General features: G+C 41.7%; 2 pseudogenes; both read right to left on the bottom strand.

Moving 5' to 3' along the window:
* Positions 1 to 4,460: 4,460 nt before the first annotated feature.
* On the bottom strand, positions 4,461 to 5,380 carry LOC148032308 (cinnamoyl-CoA reductase 1 pseudogene; annotated as a pseudogene).
* Positions 5,381 to 11,912: 6,532 nt separating this feature from the next.
* LOC148032307 (cinnamoyl-CoA reductase 1 pseudogene) lies at positions 11,913 to 13,311 on the bottom strand (annotated as a pseudogene).
* Positions 13,312 to 20,172: the final 6,861 nt, after the last annotated feature.

Below are 20,172 nucleotides of genomic sequence, written 5' to 3'. Positions count from 1 at the left end.
TCCCTCCTCGATTTCTCCTTCAAGATGGTGCACATGAGCAACCCATAGAGTGGAGAGAGAGGGAGGAGAGAGAAAGACTAGATTATGATCTCTTCATTTGGATAGCCATATCTCACATGAAGACCGGCGATAGAGTCAGCAAAGAGGGAGAAGATGCCAGGTATTATCCGTTCCATGGCTTCTTTGCAGCCTCCAAATCATGATGTTGGGGGGGGGGGGGGGGGGGGGGATGGCGCATTTTTCGGCGTCTATATCCTCACGCCATGCTCACGCCATTTCGTGTGAAAAATGAGGGAGGGGGGTCAAGGTCCCAAAGGGCACCCCCCCTTTAGCCTTAAATTTATCCACCCTTTCGTATCTTGGTCAATTTTTGGCCTCTTCCGCGTCCGGACTCCGTTTTAGTCTCTGAAAAATCATGTGCGTTCGTCTCATCATCCTGCACTGTGACTGGCAGCTCCTAGTATCCCACATGATAGTCGAAAAAATTATCAAAAATCCACAAGTGTCGCTCGGGTGCCTTTTAAAAGCCGTCTTTCACTTGGTGCTTAAAATCATCCTAGCTGCAGCCGCCGCCTTCGATGTTAAATATTTTTTCCCTAAATTCCAAATTGTTTGGCAAATTTTAGGCACATCTTGGGCTCAAAACTCTGCTCTCAATTATCCTAAAAAGATAGAACTAAAAGTCATTTAAAGAAAAGACAAGTGATGTTTTATTTAGATTTGGAGATTTTATCAAAAGAGAAATAAAGAAAAGTGACTGGCGAAATTATACGCACCGTGATCGCAGTCTACAGGCAATAGACAGCACTTCGAACAGAGAAAAGAAGAAGGAGTGAACTAAGAGCTTTCTAATCAAGTGTCTTGGGGTTTTACCCCCCTTTTGGAGCCAATGCAACCATCAGATTTATGATCTGAGCATCAAATTAATGATCTGAGCATCAGATTTATGATTTGAGCATCAGATCACTGAGTCTTCTAAGAGCCCCTCCACTCTTGTTCTCAGACTTATCCCCTCCTCTCTAATTCATTATAAATAGGAGGCATGGGAGAGGCATAAGGGAGCATAAGGAGACCCCGAAAGGCTGCAAGAGAGAGGGAGAGAGAGAGTATACCCCTCCAAGAGATTGTGAGAGAGAGCTTGAGAGAGAGAGAGAGAGAGAGAGAGAGAGAGAGAGAGAAGAGTTACCCGAAAGGCTGCACAATTTTCCTCTATCTCGATCCTCGATTTAACCATATTTTCTTTCTCTCTCCCATCTTGGATCTATTCCACCTTCTTAATCTCTTGAGTCTACTTGCGGATGATGGCCCCTCCAAGCAAAGAATGTCGCGTGCAGATGACAATCCTACAACCAACAACAGAGCTTTGGGCGAAGGCATCACTATCAATCCAATTGCGGTACCAGTCGTAAGTAATGTATTTTCAAATTGATAGATGCTTGTTTTAATGCTCACAAGAGATACATTAGGCTCCATACATTGTGGTTCTAGAATAGGTTATTGAAAATGATAAATCGCATCTCAAATATTCAAAGATGAAGTTTGTGAAGTGCTTGTATCAAAGGGAGTTAAATTGCATCTAGTTGCTATGTGATGAATCCATGCATAGCATAAGCAATATATGGGACACTAAAGTATTGAGCATCGATGAGTATTTGATTAATCTTTACCAAGGATAATATTGTTTAAAGTTTGAAAATGCATATACATGGTACATACATGGGAGAGATTATGTAAACTTTACATCAATGACATGCGACTCCTTGCCTTAGGAGAAAGGAAGATAAAGCCAAGAAAAAAATGTTGCATAGTAGGAAAATGCTAAAAGATAATTGTCACTTAAAGAAGAGGCATAAATGCTCTTGCTAGATTGATTAATTAGCATTGGAATGATAGAACTTACGTCATATATAGTATTGGAACCTTTAGCATATGCCTTAGGCTAAAGGAGGGAATATTAAGTAAATTCTACTCTTTGGCCCCAAGGGGGAGAGTAAATATGCGATGGAATTATTGTCGCGTCTATTATTGTATTGTTTGGGAAAAATACAATTAGTTTTGTTGGTTGATTGAACAACACCCTAAATGTTTTTCTTTCAATCAAGGGATTGTTGCATTGTGATTTGGATAAAAATTCCAAGGCTTGTGTTGATGGCAAATGAATGGTAGGGGTTTGTAATGACAAGTTGCCATGGAAATAAAGGAATGTTTTTCTAGAATATGATATTAGGGCTGATTGCTTTGATTGTGCTTGAATTTTAATTGGATTAATTAAGGAAGGATATTTTGCACGCGTGGATCATCTCCAAGATCACATCGCGGATTATCCCGAGAGGGCACTGCTCGATTCACAGGTCGATGGTCGAGTGGTGAAAAGGCCAACCACAGAAATGGCATCTCACTCCTAGACCGCTTGTGGGTCAGGTGGAGCTCTGGACACCCCTTACCTATCTAGAATGGAGTTGGAGATCCCTGTGAGCCCAGTGTCTGGGACGTTGGAAGATCCTATTCTAGATAAAGGATGGAAATTTCGGTGCCATGAGATTTGGATCGGGTACTTCTATTGGATAGAAGGGATACATAATTCTCCTGTATGGGCAGGAGACAAAGATTAACTTAAAGATAAGTTAAGGAACTTGTTTGATAAAAGGATTGCTTGTTTTGTTTTTGTGTATGTATTGTAAATTATGTGAATGAACTCTGTGTCCTAAAAGGCTTAGTTAATGAAGCTGATTTTAAATGTCGCATATAAATGTGGTAGAACCTAATTAGACAACTAAAGCTATCAAGGGAAGCGGGTGGATAAAATCCCTACGGCTGGGTGGTCCCAGAGAACTGGGAGGCTTCTCACAAGGATTTACGTCAGATGACTTTAGGTATTGTTAAGTTAGAACCTGATTCATGCCGTTTTAGGGGGCCGGAATGGGACTATGCCTTACGGACAGAGAGGTTGAGCGGTGCATCCCTCTCGTTTCCCATTCTCTATGAACCAAGTGCAGCATAAATCTGCTTCGACTTTGTTGTTCCTACTCAAAGTGGGTCATCTGAAACTCGATGCTAGCTACTTCCTAGAGACTTGGCTGATAGGAAAGAAACCCTGACTTTAGGTCGGTCCTAAGTGGGAACGGCCGGATACTTCCGCTTCGGGGCAGACTCGGGAAGACCTAGATCACAAACCCTGTGACACTCCTTGTGAGTGCTAGATGGCGCTTTCTAGACTCCCCTCCCGATGGGTTGCTAAGACATGTCCCACAAGTGGTCAAGCGGACACGTTACAGTTGGTATCAGAGCAAAAACTTCATGATGATACATGATTAATTAATGTTCGATTCATAGACGTATCCTAAACAGAAATAACCTAAGTGGTATGGCTTGATTGTCAGGCACCTTTTGCACCCACGAATGCCGACATGTAAGAGAAGAAATTTCTTCTCAAGCAAATTAAGGCACCCAAGTTTGATGGAGAAGGGTTAGACATCGCAGTAGAAGCAGAGATATGGATTGAGATGATGGATGACTATTTCTCTACTTCGGGAACTGCCTCCATGAATCAAACAATGATTGGAAAACTGAAGTTAGTTGGCCAGGCTCGGTTATGGTGGAAGCAATGGTGCAAAGATCAAGGTATTTATGAAGCCACTGTTATGTGGACTCAGTTGAAAGATGTTGTACGTGGACGATGTCAAAGAGATCGTGTAAGGGCTGCAGAACACGGGGTTCAAGGTACAACAAGAAATAAAGACTAACAAGAAGATCTCAATAACACAATATTTGATGTTAAGATCATTATATTGTTTGCAAAGGAGTTACAAGAAATTCATGTTCAAAATAAACTGAATACATTCAGATGTATGATGTCATTTACTTTGAACGAAATAATGAGCATTAACTTATAATCCAATCAAGCATGTCCTTTAGAGCAGTGAACCTTCTGTTGTTCCACACATCAGATTTCAGATGCTTTCAGAGATTTTCTATCAAATTCAGATCACAACAGCAGCAGGCACATCAGTCCAGAAACTTTCAGCAATCTAACTCCTGTTTTTGAGCCTCAAAGGTTCTCAATTGGGATTGTTTATGCATAAGAATAGTCATTCCCTGTTTTCTAGCATAACCTCTTGAAGACACCCATAGCCACTGTTTGTCTTATATCAGGAGCAACAAAAATTGACCAAAGAACCATCCACATAAGCATGGCTGCCAAAAATGCAAACGAGATTTTTACTGCTTCAGGAAGTTCCCATAATTATGCTTGTATGTTGTATGGAGGATGGAATGATAGCCTACACCCATGATTGGCCAAATTTTTCCATGGATACAGTCATGAATATTGGTGGTCCAGACAGTCTCCAGAAATATGAGAGCAACATGAGTTATAAAGTGGGTCGATATAAACAGAATTGCTAACACATGTGGACAGACCTATAGAATCCCATCCACTGGGTGAAATGCCAACCCTGTAAACTGCGATAGAGTGTTCTCTTTGTTGTAAATATGGTGTGTTGCATGTAGTCATTTGTAGAGGGGTCTGCAATCATGTAAACTTCTTTGCATCCAATAAATGCCAAACTCTACTACCACAAGGTAAACTATCGACCATGCTATGTAGTGAAGCAATCCAACATGGCTGATATTAGGATAACACTTAGTCCAGCCTTGTTCAATCATGTATTCTGAAGCTAAAGGCAAGTCACACACGTCCCCTCTGTGCACCACACTTTCAGCACAAAGGTAACGCCCATTTGCAGAAGGACTTTCAAAGAGGAGGATGCAAACATCTGCAACATCTCTCACATCAACATACGCTTGCACCAAATTGGCATAGCTTTTTGCTGAGCCTGTCAAGTATTTGAGGAGATGAGCACTGCTGGCATTCACTTCAGATTGTAGTAAGGGCATAAGAACTAGGGAAGGAATCAGGACTACCAGGTCTACATTCACTTCCTTGGCATGTTTCTAAACTGCTTGTACAGCAACAGTCTTCCCATAGCAGTACCAGTTCCGTGTGTCTTTGCAGAAGTCAAGGTTGCTTCAACAGTTCTCATCAACCACAACACTTGGATCCCTGTTGGGGTCCATGTACATGGCACCTATGGATCAGGTGAAAATGACGCGCTTTACCCCAGCTTGAGCAGCTACATCCAAAACATGGATTATGCCTTTGATAGCCGGATCAACCTTCTACACCGGGTCATCAGTAACAGGAGAAGCCAGATGGAAGACACAGTCTCATCCTTTGATGACAGAGCAAAGGCTGTCAAAATCCAATAAGTCGACTTTGACTAGCGTCAATCGTTCTGCAGCTCCTTCCAGCTTCTTAAGATGAGCATTTGTTTTGATCATCCGGATTTCGGACAGTCCCTCTGACGACATTCAACATCATCGCTCCAGATGAAAGGGGATTACCATTTGATATCAAACTTCCTGAAGAAAGAAGACTCCCGTGCTCCAGTGTATCATGTTCTCCGTAGGGGTTTCCAATCAAGCTTGTTAACCTCATTATTTCTTCTCAGGATCTCTGACAGAACCTCTCCCTCTAATGAAAACACGGCATCCAGTGGTGGTTTCAACCCGCTTCAAGGAGTTGCCTCGAGGGCCCAACAAGCGGCCCCAGATAAACTTCGCCATGACATGGCAGATGCTTGTTGAGCTAATCCCTCCTTGTCGAGAGAGCCGAATTGATTGCCCTCATCTCCTTTTTACCGGCCTTAATTTATGAGGAGAAGTAGAGGGTGAAGAAGATGGAGACCACATGGCGGAAGCTCACAAGCACAAGAAAGAAGAGCGTATGGACCAGTTGGGCCTTGGCCACGGCGAATAAGCTCTGTATGAGGCTCATAAGGCCAAGACTGACCCAGAGCAGCATGATAGAGCCGAGGTGGCAGGCATTGCCGTCTTGGATCTGCAGCAATTCATCCTTTCCCCTCTGAGGTGGATAATGAAAAACATTTTTTTTTCATTCCTAACCAGAATGCCATTCCTCCGCCTCTTCCCCAACGTGCCTTTCATTACCCTCCTGCGCAAGGTTTTTCTCCACACACGGTTCCCCGAATTAGAGCTTTCTCCTTCCCCTTTAGCATTGCTCCCCCTCCTTTCGCCACAGAGAGCCCAAAAAGAAGGAACCTCTCCTCCAATTCAAGCGCATGACAATCCGTCTTTTTCCCTCCCTTTTGCCATTCGAATACTCTTTTCCCCAATTAGTCTCCTTTTTCCCTTCCTTTTCTCCTCTATCTTTAGTTTTTCTTTCTCTAATTCACATGTCAGAATTAGGCAAGTGACCTTCCTTTTTACCCCCCCGCTAAGACACAGCATCATCATCCACTTAATCTCGTAATAAGGCATTCATTTTGGATCATGTTCCTCTGTTCATCTCCTTGCTTCTGACGTAGTGATTTTCCACAACATTTGATGTCTGACATCTCTTTGCAATCAGCATTTCAGTCCTATTGACGGAATTCATCCTCCTCGCAACCTGATCAACCACTATGACAGCCTCTGACAGTTTATATATTATCAATCTCTCATGAGGATTTCAGTGAGAAAGGAGCAATGGTGACACATCATGCATCCAAACAAAATCATGCGTATGCACTAAGGGAATATATACATTGGATGCGGATTATTAAAAAGCATCACACAAACAATAAATCACACGCAGAAATTAACACAAATGCACAACAAAAATGGAGGTGTTCACGGCTCAGATGCGCAGCAACACGACATCCACCCCCTCTAAACCTGCGCATCCTCCGGATGTGCCAACTATCCAGGATCATTCAAGTCCACAAACAGGTCAAGTCCATCTTCTGATTCTAGTAAACCTGTTTCTGCATCAGCTTCATCATCCCAATGAAATTTCTGCCCCTTTCGAAACAGCTGATAGAGAACATCTGCAATATGAGCAAAATGAGGAATCCAAATCATGTAAAATACACAAGCTCCCACAAATCTCTGTACCTCTGAAGTAGTTGAGCAATACTCTACAATCCTGTTTATGGCATCCACCTTCGCAAGAGAAGGCTTTCTGCCATAATAACCAACCATATGCCCAACTATGATGACTTCATTAACAGCAAAGACAGATTTCAGCCCTGAAAGTGTCAAATTTACCTCCTCTAATCGTATCAATATTTGCTCACAAGCATTCAAGTGATCAGCCACAAACTGTCTACATCCACGCAAATCAAGACTTTCATTCTTTTCTTCTTCTGCACAACCCTTAATAGGCACATCATCTAGAAAAGGCATGGTATACTGCGGAATATAGTCTCGAAGAACTCTATGCATAGCATTCATCATATGAGCAACTGAGTTTGTAGCACCTTGTGGCAAGGTACACATCCTCACAAGACCAATAGGTGTCCGCATAGTAGTAATATCCCTGCTTTCCAAGGCAATCTGAAATTGATCATAACCTGAATACAAGTCACCTAGTGAATAGATGGCTCGTCCTGCAAAAGCCTCAGCAAATTCATCCACAACTGGACCTGTACCCACATTCCTGATTGTCACTTTGTTCACGGGCTGCATATCCTGAATAAATCTCAAAGTACCATTCTTCTTTGGTACAGTAAACCACCTGTTAGAATAGGGTGCAGAAGAGGGTTCCAAAATCCCCATTTTAATCTTCTCATTCAGCAACTCTATCAGCTTTGGCAAGTGTGCTTTAGGCACAGGTATAGGACGTATATTCCATGGTACATGAGGAACAGTGAAGATGACCATAGGTGCAACCAATTCGGGACTAATGCAGCCAATTTCATGTGGAAAGAAAGCAAATGCCTTACCATGACGTCCAAGCATCTCTCTAAAACATTCTTTTTCCACTGGAAGCAAAAAATCATCATTTCCAATCTTCAATTCTGCAAGAGTTTCAGCTGTAAACTTATGTCCAATAGTTGCAGGATCCCTCAACATAGGCTGCTTCATAGCTTTTTCAATCTGTTCATCACTATTAGAAGGAAGCGGGCCTGCAACCGGCTTAACCTTCTTATCAACTGTTTTATATTTTGTGTCAACCTTGGCATCATTCAAGCACTCTTTCCTTTGCTGCAATTTCTGCAAATTTTCAGTATCTTTCAACTCTGTTGGCTGAAAAATTTCAGCCTTTAGCTCTATGGACTGCATGGGTGCAGTCTGAAACTCTGTATGCAGAAATTTTTCTGCGTTCAACTCTGTTGGCTGAATGAATTCAGCCCTTGGCTCAATGGACTGCATAGACGCATCCTGAAACTCTGTATGCAGAAATTTTTCTGCATTCAACTCTGTTGGCTGAATGAATTCAGCCCTCTGCAATTCAATTAGCTGATCAAGATCAGCCATAAATTCAGTTTGCTGAGTTTTCTCAGCCTCTAACTCTGTTTGCAGCATAAAACCAGAAATTTCCTGAAACATATCCAAGGTTTGCACAGGTATGATCTTTGAACCCTTGCATGCATCAGTTTTCAGCATTGCTCTCATCTCAAACAATGTATCTGCATAAGACATCCCTTCATACAATCCATCCACATGCTCTTCTGCTTGCAAAATACCTGCATTCTTCAATTCTTTCTCCTTACGACCAATGTACTGCCTGGCAGCTCTAGGCAAATCTGAAATTTTCTGATAACTTACCGAACTATCTAAAGTAAACCCAACAAAGTTATTGGAGAAAGACTGACTGCCAGGAGGCGAGATCTCCTCTTTTCTCCGCTCCGTACCACTGGCGTCTCGCAAGACAGCGGTACCTAATGAAAATCCAACTCCTTCGCAGGTAGTGGTGCCTCACGCAAGGAGTCCCTATTTCTCGGATGATTTACCCCAATAGTCATAAACTGAACAGCTCGCATACCATCTTTACTGCGTATCCGCGCATAAGCTGATCCATCATCCATCACTTTTGTTTCCATTCTTGCTTCTGTAATGAAAGGCTGTCCAAGAATAATCGGATAAGAGCATGAATCCTGAACAAAGCAATGATAATCCTCTTCAACATTACCAATAGAAATTCTGATACTCGGACAAGCAGCATACATATCACCAGAAGTATTATTGGCGGCTCTCATGCGCCAACCATGCTCTGCATCCATAGGCCACTTGCCACTCTCATAAACACCTCGAGCAATAAGATTAATCTCAGAACCATGATCAACTAAAGCAATCAAGGGAATTTGTTTCTCTCCAATCCTTACCACTGTCTCAGTGGTTGCTCTAGCCCAATGACTTCGTGAAAAATGGCTGCGAGGAATGAGAATAGGGGTCTCATCATCTTCATATTGCATAGGCTGCACTATTTTCTCCGATTGCGGATTAACAGAAGCATTCTCAACCATCACTGCATCATCATGCTCTTCCCCAAGAGCTCCATGCCACAATCCCTGTAAAGCAGGTCCTTCCATTGCATGTCGTTTCCTCCGCAAAAGATCGTGCATCTGATCCTGTATTTCTCTTCTAGCAATCCCAAGAGCCTCTCCAACAGTAAAAGTGACTTCACTATTCAAAATTCTTTCATGAAAAATCTTACTCATATCCGTTTGCATATCAAGGTCTGACAAGAGCTTGAATCTTGGCTCTTTTCTTGGTTGCCTCTTTTCTTTCTGCTTGTCTCCCATTGGTTGATCAGAACCTGTTTGAGCTGGAGAATTTGACATAGGTGGAACTGTAACAGGTGGTGAAACAAAGTCACCCCCTCTAGACTTTTTGGAGGAGCTAGGACCCTCCTCATCTCTTCTCTTTTCTTCAACCATGGCATCCAAACCCTGCGTTTTAGCAATATAAGCAAAAATAGAATACCTGTCAACAGGAGAATCCCATCCTGTTTCTCCTCGGATGCTAGAGCCCACATAAGTCATATTAGAAGTTTGAACTTTCCCTCTTCTCGCTATCTCCAAGGCAGAAGACCATAAAGCAGAGTCTCCATCAGATTTCTGCTCAAGCTGGACTCCAAAAGCTGAAGCATCTCCTCTAACACTCACATAAGCTGATCGCGCAGCTATATCATCAACAAGCTTCTTCATACCTCCCTTACCGAAGTTCGTGTCAAGAGGAGCGCCAGTCTCTGTCAGCCATATCTTCCCATCTTGTCCCCAGAACACTACATTCTTCTTACGTGCTTCCTGAAAAGCATCACAATCTCTGCAATGTTGGTGCTCTGTACTATCACACCAAATACATCGTCGCCCTTTTCTTTGACCAGCTGGAAAAGCAGTCACTGGAGCAGGTGCTACAGCAGGTACTGTCATAAGTTGCTCTTTTAACTTACCAACTTCAGCTCTGACTGCTTCAATCGTCAAATCCGCCAAGCCTTTAATAACATCATCTATAGATAAGGGCACTGGAGCAGCAGGAACTGGTGGATTCATAACAGGAGGAGTAGGCTTAGGCAAAGAAGCTGCAGCAGGGGTAGAAGAAGAAGTCTCCAAGGATTTTTCAGGAACTAATCCTGTATTACGATGCAATCTAACTCTCCTGCGCTGCTTCTTGACAAGAGCATTCACAGCATCAATGACATGTCTCCACTCAGTCTTTAAACCTGAATCAGTAGCTTGATCTTCCAAAAGATCATCCAACTTTTCCTGTAAATCAGCATCTGCAGCTTGCAAAAATAACTCCACTTTCTGCATCTCCAAAGCTTGCTGTTCAGTCCCATCCAACTAATCATAACGGCTTTCAAACTCTCGCAGAAGAGCGGTAACAGAAAGTCCCTTATTAGGCATAGAAACCCATGCTAAAAAATTCCTGCGATTCATAAGACCTGTATCCTCCAGGAAATATTCATCTTTTAATGCCTTTTTAAATTCAGCCCAACCTGCATGTGCCTCTTGAATTTCTGCAATTCGACCTTCAAGAGCGCGCACCACGATCCGCAAGAAGTAGCGGCTCCAAACATCTTGAGAAACACCAAAAAACTTCATCTTTTCTTCATACAAATGCAGGTAAGTTGACACCTGCTGGCCATTAAACTGCTTCATCTCCTGTTGGACAGCTTTCAAAGCATCCATAGCATCACTGTCTCGTTTGGCATGAACTTGCTGCTGCATATACATGGTAAATGACTGAAACAGGTTCTTCATGACATTATCATCTGTCATCTCTTCTTGCGAGTCTCCCATCTTGCTGATGATGCAGCACTTTCACGTCGGGTTCACCAGAAATGTCAAAGAGATCGTGTAAGGGCTGCAGAACACGGGGTTCAAGGTACAGCAAGAAATAAAGACTAACAAGAAGATCTCAATAACACAATATTTGATGTTAAGATCATTATATTGTTTGCAAAGGAGTTACAAGAAATTCATGTTCAAAATAAACTGAATACATTCAGATGTATGATGTCATTTACTTTGAACGAAATAATGAGCATTAACTTATAATCCAATCAAGCATGTCCTTTAGAGCAGTGAACCTTCTGTTGTTCCACACATCAGATTTCAGATGCTTTCAGAGATTTTCTATCAAATTCAGATCACAACAGCAGCAGGCACATCAGTCCAGAAACTTTCAGCAATCTAATTCCTGTTTTTGAGCCTCAAAGGTTCTCAATTGGGATTGTTTATGCATAAGAATAGTCATTCCCTGTTTTCTAGCATAACCTCTTGAAGACACCCATAGCCACTGTTTGTCTCATATCAGGAGCAACAAAAATTGACCAAAGAACCATCCACATAAGCATGGCTGCCAAAAATGCAAACGAGATTTTTACTGCTTCAGGAAGTTCCCATAATTATGCTTGTATGTTGTATGGAGGATGGAATGATAGCCTACACCCATGATTGGCCAAATTTTTCCATGGATACAGTCATGAATATTGGTGGTCCAGACAGTCTCCAGAAATATGAGAGCAACATGAGTTATAAAGTGGGTCGATATAAACAGAATTGCTAACACATGTGGACAGACCTATAGAATCCCATCCACTGGGTGAAATGCCAACCCTGTAAACTGCGATAGAGTGTTCTCTTTGTTGTAAATATGGTGTGTTGCATGTAGTCATTTGTAGAGGGGTCTGCAATCATGTAAACTTCTTTGCATCCAATAAATGCCAAACTCTACTACCACAAGGTAAACTATCGACCATGCTATGTAGTGAAGCAATCCAACATGGCTGATATTAGGATAACACTTAGTCCAGCCTTGTTCAATCATGTATTCTGAAGCTAAAGGCAAGTCACACACGTCCCCTCTGTGCACCACACTTTCAGCACAAAGGTAACGCCCATTTGCAGAAGGACTTTCAAAGAGGAGGATGCAAACATCTGCAACATCTCTCACATCAACATACGCTTGCACCAAATTGGCATAGCTTTTTGCTGAGCCTGTCAAGTATTTGAGGAGATGAGCACTGCTGGCATTCACTTCAGATTGTAGTAAGGGCATAAGAACTAGGGAAGGAATCAGGACTACCAGGTCTACATTCACTTCCTTGGCATGTTTCTAAACTGCTTGTACAGCAACAGTCTTCCCATAGCAGTACCAGTTCCGTGTGTCTTTGCAGAAGTCAAGGTTGCTTCAACAGTTCTCATCAACCACAACACTTGGATCCCTGTTGGGGTCCATGTACACGGCACCTATGGATCAGGTGAAAATGACGCGCTTTACCCCAGCTTGAGCAGCTACATCCAAAACATGGATTATGCCTTTGATAGCCGGATCAACCTTCTACACCGGGTCATCAGTAACAGGAGAAGCCAGATGGAAGACACAGTCTCATCCTTTGATGACAGAGCAAAGGCTGTCAAAATCCAATAAGTCGGCTTTGACTAGCGTCAATCGTTCTGCAGCTCCTTCCAGCTTCTTAAGATGAGCATTTGTTTTGATCATCCGGATTTCGGACAGTCCCTCTGACGACATTCAACATCATCGCTCCAGATGAAAGGGGATTACCATTTGATATCAAACTTCCTGAAGAAAGAAGACTCCCGTGCTCCAGTGTATCATGTTCTCCGTAGGGGTTTCCAATCAAGCTTGTTAACCTCATTATTTCTTCTCAGGATCTCTGACAGAACCTCTCCCTCTAATGAAAACACGGCATCCAGTGGTGGTTTCAACCCGCTTCAAGGAGTTGCCTCGAGGGCCCAGCAAGCGGCCCCAGATAAACTTCGCCATGACATGGCAGATGCTTGTTGAGCTAATCCCTCCTTGTCGAGAGAGCCGAATTGATTGCCCTCATCTCCTTTTTACCGGCCTTAATTTATGAGGAGAAGTAGAGGGTGAAGAAGATGGAGACCACATGGCGGAAGCTCACAAGCACAAGAAAGAAGAGCGTATGGACCAGTTGGGCCTTGGCCACGGCGAATAAGCTCTGTATGAGGCTCATAAGGCCAAGACTGACCCAGAGCAGCATGATAGAGCCGAGGTGGCAGGCATTGCCGTCTTGGATCTGCAGCAATTCATCCTTTCCCCTCTGAGGTGGATAATGAAAAACATTTTTTTTTCATTCCTAACCAGAATGCCATTCCTCCGCCTCTTCCCCAACGTGCCTTTCATTACCCTCCTGCGCAAGGTTTTTCTCCACACACGGTTCCCCGAATTAGAGCTTTCTCCTTCCCCTTTAGCATTGCTCCCCCTCCTTTCGCCACAAAGAGCCCAAAAAGAAGGAACCTCTCCTCCAATTCAAGCGCATGACAATCCGTCTTTTTCCCTCCCTTTTGCCATTCGAATACTCTTTTCCCCAATTAGTCTCCTTTTTCCCTTCCTTTTCTCCTCTATCTTTAGTTTTTCTTTCTCTAATTCACATGTCAGAATTAGGCAAGTGACCTTCCTTTTTACCCCCCCGCTAAGACACAGCATCATCATCCACTTAATCTCGTAATAAGGCATTCATTTTGGATCATGCTCCTCTGTTCATCTCCTTGCTTCTGACGTAGTGATTTTCCACAACATCTGATGTCTGACATCTCTTTGCAATCAGCATTTCAGTCCTATTGACGGAATTCATCCTCCTCGCAACCTGATCAACCACTATGACAGCCTCTGACAGTTTATATATTATCAATCTCTCATGAGGATTTCAGTGAGAAAGGAGCAATGGTGACACATCATGCATCCAAACAAAATCATGCGTATGCACTAAGGGAATATATACATTGGATGCAGATTATTAAAAAGCATCACACAAACAATAAATCACACGCAGAAATTAACACAAATGCACAACAAAAATGGAGGTGTTCACGGCTCAGATGCGCAGCAACACGACAACGATACCTTCCACCAACCTACCAAACCTTGAAGATGAATGAATTCTTCAAGCTCAAGCAGCTGGAATTAACCCTAGAAGCTTACTACTCAAAGTTTATAATCCTACTAAAATATGCGCCACCTATGGATATTGCACAGCAAGTATCCAAGTTTTGCCATGGCCTGAACACTCCTCTGAACCACCGTCTTGAAGCAATGCATCCAATGGACTTGCAAGACACATTACTCCGAGTGAATCCAATCGTCCAAGAACTTAAATTGAGCAATTGTAGCAAAGATGACTATGGAGATCAGGATAAGAGATGCCATACGTGCAGAGAGATAGGGAACATCCGTAGGAGATGTCCCTACTGTCAATGATTCCATTGTAATGATCTAGGACACATCCAAGCAGACTGCCTTGATCTAAGTCCAGAAGACATTGAGCCTCCAAGAAAACGAAGCTACACAGGTGTAATCTATGGATATATAGATGAATCAGATGAAGACGAAGATCTAGAGCCCACTAAACCTTATTAGGGAGACTAGAATTCCTAGAAGCTTAATCGACATGTAACACAATTGAGAATAAATCCTACTCTTGTACCTATGGTTAATTCGAATAATATGAGTGCACTACTTGAAATATTAAGAGTAGCGCAGCGGATGCATGGTGGGTCTTAATCCACAGGTCATAAGCCCCATTAGCACTTGTCTTTCCCAGTTTCTCTTGAGATGAGGACATCTCAATTTCTCTAAGGGGGGAGAATGTAATATTTCCACGCAATAAAAGTTAGTTGGTTAGTTCGAAAGTTAGTTAGTCAATTAATACGTTAGTAAGATTACTAACTAAAGACTAACTAAGGTAAAAAATGACTAGCATTAATAGCTAATAATTTTCATTCAGTTAAAAAATATTTTAAAATTTTAAGAGTCATAAATCTGACATTTTTCTCGGATTGTAAGGACCGTAGCCACCCTTCACGAAAAGTACAATGTAAACGGGACTTATGAGCCATATTAATCACTAGTATTAATGTGTATAGTTTGAACGGTCCAAAAATATTAGATTCTTGGGGGGAAAAAAACTATTATATTTTAGATATTATCCTAAAAAGATAGAACTAAAAGTCATTTAAAAGAAAAGACAAGTGATGTTTTAGTTAGTTTTGGAGATTTTATAAAAAGAGAAATAAAGAAAAGTGACTGGCAAAATTGTGCGCGCCGCAATCACAGTCTACAGCTCCGCTTCGGGATAGACTCAAGAAGACCTAGATTGCAAACCCTGTGACATTCCTTGTGAGTGCCAAGTGGCACTTTCTAGACTCCCCTCCTGATGGGCTGCTAAGACGCGTTCCACAAGTGGTCAAGCGGACACGTTACATTCTCGAAATCCAACCCTATCAATTAATAGCATGCCAACTCTATTAGCTAGGGAAATATGGGTTTTTGCGGAGGTGTGTGTGTGAGCATGAAATAAACACTATACTAGTTGAGGCACACATAGGAATTGCATGAGGATACTTTAGTGGAGATAGGACAGCCCGCAAGGTGTTATAGTCTCAACTATGGTGGCACACATAGGAATTGCATGAGGATACTTTAGTGAGACTTTAGTGGAGATAGGACAGCCTGCAAGGCATTATAGTCTCAACTATGGTGGCCCATGCTTTTTCAATATGTGTCACGGTTCATAAAACACTGTGATGAGTGCCAAAGGACCAAGGTGCCAATTCGCAAGGACAAAATGGAGCTAAGTCCCATTACAGAAGACAGCCATTTGAGAAATGGGGGATCGACTTCATTGGGCCTATTAGTCTCATGACTCAATATTCACAAGTCAAATACATTATTGTTGCCATTGATTATCTCATGAAGTGGGTGGAAGCTCAAACCACTTGAAAGAACGACTCATGAACCACTGATAAGTTTTTATGGGAGTAGGTAATCCCTCGATTTGGTTGCCCCATCAAACTTGTCAATGATCAAGGTTGGCACACACTTCATCAATGAGGTGATAAATCTCATCTCCTATCCACCTTCCTGATCATCCACCATCGGAAATCCTCACCTTACTACCCTCAGGCGAATGGCCAAGCAAAATCTACAAATAAGATCATAGTAAACATCCTCACCAAGGTAGTCTCTGCTTCACACAGTGATTGGGATAACAAGTTAACGGTATCCTTATGGGCCTATAGGACAACCTATAAAACAACTATGGAACAGACCCCCTTCAAGATGGTTGACCTACGGAACATAGGCAATTCTACCTGTAGAGTTCTTCATACCTTGCTTAAGAATCGCCATTCAAGAGAGATGGGAGGGGAAGGAAGCATAAACGGAACATCTAATTGAGCAAGAATGCTTATCAAAACTTGGCTTCTAGCCACCCATGATTTAATCTACAAAAAGGTACAATGCAAGAGCTGGTTTGACAAACACGTTAGTAGCACGACTTCAAATGGGGAGACTTACTACTATTGTAATTAGTTAAGGGACATAATCATAAAATGAAGTTTGGGGTTTAGGACCTTTCAAATTTTGCACCATAAGTCGAATCAATAATGTTGAACTCGAAACTCTAGAAGGTGAGGGCATAGGCTTCTTTAATGGCAGCTGCATAAAAAAGTACTACCCCCCACGCATCCACTTTATGAATCATTGATGCTAGAAGCCCCTGGCTATCGATGTACGCATAGCCACCATTATGGAGAATGAAGTGGAGGATGAGGAAGCAGTAGCTTCGGCTTACCTGCGCATGACGATTAAGTCCACTAGAAGACATGTGCCATTGATGCATTGATCGATAAAGGCACTGAATTTAATATCTTGACTCACAATCATTGGATTGAAATTGGTAAACCATAGTTACAACCCACTAACACCAATTTCAACCCATTTGGTGACCAATTGTATGCACTTCTAGGAAAGTGCAGACTTGCACTCTCTAAAAAGTTTGAAAGCTTACCCATGACCTTTTATGTGCTACCAAACATGAAAGATGCAGGCTCAGAATCACTATTAGGACAAACCTTTAAGAAGCAGACCCACTGTAATGCCAACTACTAGTCACAATACATCCACATGTCCATCGGCAATGCACAAATTGTCAAAGCTTTTAGCAAGGGCTGTGCGGTCCCATCACAGTAGGTCAAGCCACTGATAGAGAAACCCACCATTGAGCTTGAGGAGGGGGGTTGTAATATGCCATCACTTGCCAAACCTCAACACCAGCGAAAAACCGATCACAAAGCTAAAACCCTTGAAGAAAACTAGCTCCAATGGGTTCCAAAACGTCCAAAACCACCACCGAAAAGGGCCAACCATGTACTTGCCAAGCTAGAAAGCTTCCCGAGTCAAAACCTAGGAGGCCTAGAGGGAGCTACATGCATCCACACACGGTCAAGCCATGATGAGTTCGCAAGACCTTATTGCAAGCCAAGGCTATTATGAGGGTAATACTTGGATTTGGGTACCTAAAGCAAAGACGGCCAAGCACACAAAGCATCAAGATGAATCAAGCATCAACGCCACAAAAGCCCCTCGCTCCAGGGCCCATTGTCCTTCCAAAACCTAAACCCATCGCAACTCAACAAGTCTATCAACCCAAACCATAGCCCACTGCTCCTAAACCACCTCAATCTTGCCCCGCTAATATCCCAATCGCCGCCCAAGCATCTAGTAGTGCGCCACCCCATGGCATAGACCACCACTAGTGCACCAATGCCAGAATCGCAGCCAGAGTTGCACCTGAACTATTCAACTCAACCAAACCTCACCCACCTCTACCGACTTTAGACTCTCTTACTAGTGGAGATCAATTCTAACCTTGGCCACCAACTTAACTGAGAATACAAGCGAGGACTTGGTTGCCTGCCTCAGACACTTGGATGCCACATTTGCCATGCTTGCTAAAAGTTACGATCAGTTGGTGGACTTAGGTATTTTAGATAAGCCTTTAGCATTGGAAGTATCAACGCTACCTTGCTCATGGGAGGAATCTGAATTTGTATTTGTAAAAACTTCCCAAGGAGCACCGAGAAACTCATTGCCACGGAGCTCTCCATTGAACAAGCACGCAAACAAAGCCTGATCACATCTTATGTCAAGAGAAAAGTCCTTGCCACACGGACTAAGAAATTGAATAAGGCGGCATTCCAATGCGATAAGGCTTACAACTCTTGTGAGTCGTGAATACACATACTGATTTTGGTTTATCAATTGCTTACCTATAAGTATAAGGTCTTCTGAGTCTTTTGTTTAAAGAACAAAAAGCATTTGACCAATTTAAGTTCTTTAAGAATTAGAGCACTTGTAATATCATTATCAATGTGTTTGATCTTCTCAATATCCACTAGGTAATTTCCATTACACATTGGTTATTTTCAATGTGCTTGATCTTCTTGATATCCATTAGGTAATTTTTATTACTCCTCTTGGATTACCTGCCAATCCGATCCGAGGATAGTCTTGAGAGTAATCAATGCAGCACTATGCCTAAATTGAAAATTTCTCAATCCATAAGCCATAATAGTATATAATGCTAAAAATATCTCGTGGTTCAAAAGTTGGTTAAGAAGTCCCTAAAAAATAAACTACAGATTTTGTCCATTGATTACAACATTGAATAAACTTAATAATCCTTATCTTATAACTTTTTATATCATCATAGTAATGGATTGTAGCTAGAATTTAACACTCTAATACCATGTGAAATGTACCCAACCCTAATTCTCTTAGGAAGAGTAGTTTGGTGGTTATCTATGGACTAATCTTAGTCACCACCATCGGGCTAACTTTGAGCGTGCAGACTTAGGTGACTAGGCATTCCCTAGGTTAACCTCACATACAAAGCATCTAGCCTCATCCCATAAGGATGAACTGGTGGATTCCTAAAGACGCAACTACAGTCTTTAGCAATAAACTAACATCAAGGTTTAAATGAATGCATTTCATGAATTGTCCAAGATCAAGGTAGGTGAGCATTATACTTGTTGATTCAACGAGAATAAGAAACAAGAGGGAGTTGAGTGTTAACCCATCTACCCATAAGGCATAGTCTCACATGGACCCCCTAAACAAGGGCTTAATGAGTTCTACGATTGACTTTTAAGAAGATTGTCTTTTCTCTAAACATGGGGAAAGCTACCTGGCTAACTAGGTCCACCTAATTGTAGGATGATTGCATCAAAAAATCATCCACCTGCTTCCCATAGTGTTGAGGCATATTTTAGTGTTTGAAATAGGCATATTGCAATGTTATGATGATTTATATATAAATAGCTTTGTTAATTAGTATTTGTGTAAGGGTCATTGGCATGCCCTTAAGATATAGACAATATGCAATCCATTTTAAAAACAAAGAAAAATTTTAAATGTTTATTATCATAAATACAATCATTTAAAAAGTGAGCCAACCCAAAATTGAGTTGCCATCCTTGCCCTATCCATCCCTAGCCTTCAAATGCTCAACCATGTTGAGCTCATATAGGTTTCCAATCCTATTTTAGATTCAAGACCAAATCATAACCCCACTGGTTTTCACCCACCATAAGGGTGAACGTTTCTATATGAGAGACCAAATGTACCTAAGCGATGGTCGGTTGCTTAGGTAGTATATAAGTACTCTAGGTGAAGACTAATCAAGGCAACCGTAGGGATGACATCATGCCTCATTCCTATCTAGTTTTTGGAGCCATTGACATAATTAGCATAATTCTTCTCATCCTTTAAAGCAACCACAATCAGTTTCTATTTTTTCTACTAATCATTCCTTTTAAAAAATAAATAAATAAATAATAGAAAATAGAAATTTCTCTATGATTTCTTAATCAATGAAAATCATTTTTGTACCTTTGAATGTACTTCACTTGTATACATGTTAATGCACTCTATTTTCTATTTTTTAATTTATGAAAGCACATCTAAGTATTTTTATGCATATACATGCACTCTAACATAATAATGAGTAAAAAATTATAGTAACTTGAGTATTTATTCTTATTTTTAAGTAAATAA

This window comes from Lygodium microphyllum, chromosome 8, assembly GCF_053477565.2.
Source record: "Lygodium microphyllum isolate KBCC chromosome 8, Lygodium_microphyllum_v1.1.10, whole genome shotgun sequence".
Classification (NCBI taxonomy): Eukaryota; Viridiplantae; Streptophyta; class Polypodiopsida; order Schizaeales; family Lygodiaceae; genus Lygodium; species Lygodium microphyllum.
The sequence above is the reverse complement of the archived record's forward strand: the minus strand, read 5'-3'. Positions and strand labels throughout refer to the sequence as shown.